Raw genomic sequence first — 6,874 nt, 5'->3', positions numbered from 1 at the left:
CTCTTTGCAACCCCATGGACTATAGCTTGCCAGGCTCCTCTGTCCATGGAATTCTCCAGGCCAGAATACTGGAGTGAGTAGCCATTCCCTTCTCCAGGGGATCTTCTCGATCCCCTCAATCTTCTCCAGGGATTGAACTAATGTCTCCTGCATTACAGGCAAATACTTTACCATCTGAGCTTCCAGAGAAGCCCATACAGCCTATTATTCAGAAACTTGTTGTTGTTGCTGTTGGTTTTCCAGATGCTGTCATCCTTAGTGATCTTTTCCCTGCTCTACTGATTTATGTTTTTCATAATAATAGCTTTCACCTTTTTGCTAATTTTCAAAACTCATCTTTCTGTTTTATGTTTCTATATTTGTCCATTTTGACCTTTTTTTTTACTGGTTGTCCTTTTATGAGCTAATAATCAGTTTGAGATAGTTAATCTGCTGCTGTTGATATTATACACGGATCAGCTATCCTTCCTTTTCCTCCCTGATTATTCTGTTTAATTATTTAATCTTCAAATGTTCAATGTTCTATTTAAAAAGTTCTTCTCCCCATTGTAAATTCTGCATACTATACTCCTTTCCTTTCATCTAACCTATATTTTATGAGGCTAATTAACTGAATCTAAAGGATGTTCTCAAAGCCACACTCCACAAAAGAATATGAAAAACTTCCCATATGATGAATGTGCATCATTCTGGTTTCATCCAATCTAGAGCATCAGTTAGCAACTTCTCTGAGAAACTTATATTGCTGGGCCAGTTTCATTAGGTACGGCAATATTTCTACTGTGATCCTTGCTGTGATCTGATCATAACTGTAAGAGGGAAGTATTGAATTAAAACTCTCCACTTTAAAGTAAGTTTGAATCTCTGACAAAATTGTAGGATAGACATACACACCTCAGTATCTTTGCAGATTCTCTATCTCAGCCCACTTCAACCTTTATAAGTATTCCTTCGCCTCTGGCTCCTATATGTTGCAAAACCTCATCCTTGACTCTGCCTCTCCCGCACATTCAACCATGGTGCCCCCAAGTCAAACCTGCCCTGCAGATGTAAAACTGCCTGATGGACAGTTTCCCTGACATCCTGTCCCCTCAAAGTTCATCACTGTCCGATTATTTTGTGCTTATCCTACTTGAGTCATTAAAATGATGCAAACTAAAATTCAATTTGATGTTAATGGCCATTAATGACTTAAAAGGTGACCCTTCTCAGGAGACTTAACTATATTTTCAGAGTGCTTCTAATACTATAACCTGAAATGTTGCAGAATGGTGGGAATTTCAAATTCCATGGCAGACGAGCAAGGGAAATACCACATGTGGATGATAACAGGGCTCATGTCACCTTCTAATCATACTAATACTACTTATAAAGCTTTTCCTCTGAACCTGAGCATGACTGCCCCTGCTTACCGAAGACTGCAAATGGATAATTATACAGTTTGAAGGGATTATATCTGGTGGAGCCTTGATGAGTTAATCAATCTTCTTATCTTTGGAGGCAGAGTGATTATGAATTATTAGCTCAATTTCTGAATGCAAAAAGACGATGCTCTCTGAAAGGGAATCTAACCATTCAGATGTTAGTGTTTTTTTTTTTTTTCTTTTAATCAATTAAATAAAAGGTTTAAATTTTTCATATAGTTTGAGGGCTTAAATTTTTAATTCAAACTAATATGTCAAGCAATGGCACTTACGAAAATGGAATGACGCAAAGGGACTTTTATCAGTTGATAAGTGGCGATGAGAGGAAAGTGCTGACAGATCAGCAGAGCTATCTAAAAGCCAAGGGACAAGCAGAACCTTGCAGATATCCAAGCCTGGCCAGGAAACAGAGATAAATGAGAGCAGAGAGCAGAAACCTCATTGTTACCCTCCTGCCCGTGGTAAACGGAGACTCTCAGTATGTGAGTACCTGTCTCTAATCACATGTAAAACTGCAAAACTTGCAGGGTTACTTTGATATGAGCAAGGTTAATGTGCTACTCAAGATTAATTGTGACTTCACCAAGAAATTTATGGAGGATGAGGGAATCTGAAAGTGAAAAGAGAACCAAAAGCCTTGTTGGAGATTTATCATCAGAGGGTGATGGATGAATGCCTTCAGAAACCAATAATAGGATTTTAAAGATTCACAAAAGCAGCATTAAGGAGATCTCTGGTGCTTACCTTAGACAAACTAGAGCTGGTGGATGGATGACTACTGTAATAGCTGCGTGGGGAAGCTCAGCTGGTTATTTTAGACTGGGTCTCAAGAATTGTCTATGCTTGTGTAAGACAGACTAAAGTGGGAAGCCAGTGTACAGCACTGGTAGCTCAGCTTGGTACTCTGCGATAACCTGGAGGGGTGGGATGGGAAGGTGGAAGGGAGACCCAAGAGGGAGAGCATTCATGTATACCTATAGCCGATTCACATTACTGTACAGCAGAAATGACTACAACATTGTAAAGCAATTATACGTCAATTAAAAGTTAAATAATAAAGGCTGAGAGTAACAGTTTAAAAAATGACAATTAAGAAAACAAATCTTAAAGACTGAATATTACAGAAAGTAAGAGAGAATGTCTGCTGTGACGACATGGATGTTCCTTGGGGGCATTGTGCTAAGTGAAATAAATCAGATAGAAGGACAAAAAATAAAATAAAATAAAATAAAGATATTCTATACTTTTCCCCCCTCACTGTTCTTGAGGTAAAATGATAAATAAAAATTGTATGCATATCATATAATGTGTGCAAGTATCTAATGTGATGTTTTGATATACATTATATTGTGAAATAATCATCCCATTCCACCTATTAAACATACCTATCACATGCACACAAAAGCTATGCTTTATAGAGAACAGACTTGTGGTTGCCAAGGGGGAAGAGAGGTGGGGGAGGGAAGGCTTGGGAATTTGGGATTAGCAGATACAAACTAGTATATATAGGATGGATCAACAACAAGGACCTAATATATAGCACAGAGCTATACTCAGTATCCGGTGATAAATCAGAATGAAAAAGAACATGAAAAAGAATATATATATATATATAACTGAGTCACAGTGTTGTACAGCAGAAATTAACATTGTAAGTCAACTATAATTCAATAACATTTAAAAAAATGTGCTTTGGTGAAGTTTTGAATTTTGGATCTAGTCCTCTGTATGACATTTTGATAGACTTATGTTGACCATTCCACAAAGAAAGAAAACAAAACGACCATCTGATGATTCATAGACTAATCACACAAGAGATCTCAGTTTCATCTCTGTCACTCATTAGTTACACGATTTTGGATAATTCACCTAATTTCTCAAATCCTCTACTTCGTCATAAGAATGACAGGAAAACAATTGTGTCAACTTACATTTTTGTTGTGAGTGTTAAGTGAGATAATGATTAGCAGAGTCCTTTAGCACTTCAAAGAGCTACCCTTGTCAGAACCTCTTGTCATTCTTAGCGGTAGTAGTAATAGAAACAAAATAAAGGGTCTATGTAATCAAACCGCTGTGGTACCCAGTGCAACCACCTCCACCCTAAGCATAGTCCGTGCTCTAACTAGAAAATCTATCTTGGTTTTTCTCTCCCATAGATAAAGAAGAGGTAGGTAATTATTTGACTGTTTATCAATAGGCTTTTCAGTCACAGAAAGTGTTTGTCATGACATTATTACTTCATGTAGAACATGTTACAATTAACTAGCCCAAGCTTATCTTACTTTTGGATTCACTACAGTTTTACAGGAACTTCAGGAGGCAACCAGGACTCACTTGGCTATATGAATAGTGTAGTCCTTCAGAGGAAATTTTCTGGAAAGATTTCCACAGATGACTAATACATATGTGGATTTGTGTTACCTTCAGTTTCAGCAGGGAATGTAGTTTAATTTTGTTCATAAATTTTTATTTATTTTTTATTATTATTTTTTAGATTGCATACGGTTAAGTCCTGAAGTTCTCCATGCATTTACTGAACAGCCCATTTCTTTCTGTGTTTGTATTTCAGAGAAAGGCAAGTTAAAAACTTTAAAGGAAACTTTGGTTGGGACAACTAAAGTAGAAGATTGTGATCACCTGTGATTACCTGGTGTTTGTGCATGAAAAGCTATTATTTCGGTTTCCAGGTGTTAGGCTAACCGTTTTCCACTGTTAGGTAAGATGCTTTATTCAGTTTTTCTTAGTTTACCTGTGCTTCCTCTTTTCTTTGACTTTCTTCTAATTTCATTCTACACTCCACTGGTGATTTCATCATCTTGAAGGTGAGTATCTGCAATCAATTCTCTTCCTACCTCCAGACACATCTATGTCCAACAAAAAGTTGGCACTCAAAATTCTCAAGTAGTTCACATCTCAACGGCAACACACATTTATCTACTCAACCATTATAACCAGCCTACCATGTTCCATGTTCTAAGCCAGGAAAATAAAATAAAGCTTGTGGTCTATTGAAGGAGAAGGTTATTAATCAAATAATAACACATCAAAATGAAATTTCAGTTTCTAATTGAGGATGTAAAGGGAAAGCAAAGATTATCATAAAACATTTTAAAGGGGAATAAGGCCAAGCCAGGAAAAGCTCCACATCTTCCTATAATGCTCCAAATCTCAGCAAATTGCATTACCAAACCCTCAGATGCTCGACAAAAATCTAGAGGAGAATGTTCATTCCTCCTACTCTCACTGTCCTTATATCCAATTTGTGAGTAAATACTCCCAAGTACATATCTCGAATGCTTGCATATTGATCCATTCCTTTCCATCTTCCAGTTCAAGCCAAAGTTATCTTTCCTAACTGGTTTCCCTGCACTGACTTGGCTCTGAAACCAAGCAGGACCCAGCAGACACTAAAGCCTTTCCGTGTCCCTGTTTGTTATTTGTAGAAAAAAAAAGTTAGTCTCCTACACATTCCCTGGTTCCAAAGAGCCAATTCAAGCACTTATTAATTAGGGAAGTGAGAGAATTCAGAAACAAAGGAAATGAAAGCCCAGCATAACCTTTTTCATGATCACTAGCTTAAACCAATACCTTGATTTATGACCCCAAATTGTTGAGATAATGTCCTGTGACTTTAAACAGCTGGCCCCAAGCAGACTTAGAAATGGATGACACTGGAAGGGTCAACTGAGAACTGAAACTCCTGGACCATCTGCTGCTGCTGCCAAGTTGCTTTAGATGTGTCCGACTCTTCGTGACCCCATGGACTGCAGCCTACCAGGCTCCTCCGTCCATGGGATTTTCCAGGCAAGAGTACTGGAGTGGGTTGCCACTGCCTTCTCCGTCTGGACCATCATCTAAACCCTAAACAAATCATAAATGCCTCCTAGAGGAAAGGTAAAGGATCACCAGACATTGACCATTGAGCTTGTTTTACAGGAACATATAGAATAATCACAGTCACCCGAGACAAGCAAAATCATACAGTGATGCCAAAAAGTCCACAGCTAAGATTTTATCACAAAATGAGAATCCCATAGAACGTCCTCCCCTCTCCCCCTTTGCTGTTAAACTTCTTATCTCCTGGCCAGCCAGCAAGACGGATTTGAGACAAGTCTAACTTTCCTGTCTTCCAGGTTGGCGCCTCCTCGACTAATAAATGTTTCTCATCCAAACTCCAATGTTTCAGCTTGCTTGTGCTCACTGTTCCAAAATGGCCACCTCCAATTTAGGCTCTACACAGCAACCAGAGTAATGCTTAACTTTTTTTTTTAGTTTTTAGCCAGTTCAAGATGGTGACATAAGAGGATCTTGGGCTGTCCTCGTGGACACATCAAATCTGCAGCTACATATGGAACAACTTCCTCTGAAAAAACTCTAAAAGCAACCACTAAGCAATCTCTACAACCAGGGGGAGGAGGAAAGGCCCACATTAGAGTGGATAGGAAAGGCTGGAACAGTCTCACCATAAAGTCCAACCCCCACCCTGGCCGGTGATCCACATTCGGGAGGGAATGAAATACCCTGGGCTTCTCCCTGAGGAGCAAAGAATACCCACAGCAGTCACCCCAGCTTTTAAGATCTGCCCCTGAGAGACAAGTCTCCCAAATGTTTAGCTTTGAAAACCAAAGGAGCTCTCATACCCGAGACCCAAAAGGCTGTAGTGACCTGAGAAATGGCTCTTCTAGGCCTGGTGCTGGGCCTTACCTGCTCCAGGGTCCTGTGTGAAGCAGTTGGTTGCTGGGTGTCCAGACTTCACGTTGGGGAAGGCTAGTCTGCTTGTCCTGGAGCTTCAGCCTAAGGAGCAGGCCTCTGAGGAAGCCTGCCACCAGTTGGGCACTGTCTCTGCGTCTCTCTCCCAGCCTGGCTCTCACCTGGGCTCCATCTTCTTTCTTTTACCTTTTTCCTGAGACCCCATCTATAAGCCCTTCCTTTGCTTTCTTCCAACGGGCAGGCAGGCCCATCTTCATGTTCTGGTGGCATCTCTATCTTTCTCTTTTAACATTAGGGCTTTTTGTTTCTTTTTCCTCAGCAGTTGCCATCTTCATGCTTGCCCTCTGCTGTGGGCAGCAGGATCTTGGGGTCTGGGGAGGGGGCTTTTTCTCCAGTTTGCTTCCCTCTGTTTTGCAGTCCCACTTATAACTGAGCATGGCCCTGTGGGGCCTTCTCAGTACAGGACTCCTCCACTTGCCTTTTGCCTGTAGAAAAACACTAGTCTAAGAATAAATTTAATCAGAGAAGGGAGAAAACGCAAAAAGGAAAACAAGCAAGCTCTGAGCCATGGCTTTTGAGCTGTTGGGCAGAGACTAAAACCACCACCAGGTGGAAGAAGTTACCCAGACCAGATGGAATTAATTATCTCCCCACCAACCTATCAGAAGAATGTCCATGAGCTGACTCTGTAACTGAAAGTGGGATCCAGCTTCTTGCAACTACAAACCCAATAAAAAGGC

This window comes from Bison bison, unplaced genomic scaffold (assembly GCF_000754665.1).
Source record: "Bison bison bison isolate TAMUID 2011002044 unplaced genomic scaffold, Bison_UMD1.0 scf7180017864380, whole genome shotgun sequence".
Taxonomy (NCBI): domain Eukaryota; kingdom Metazoa; phylum Chordata; class Mammalia; order Artiodactyla; family Bovidae; genus Bison; species Bison bison.
The sequence above is the reverse complement of the archived record's forward strand: the minus strand, read 5'-3'. Positions refer to the sequence as shown.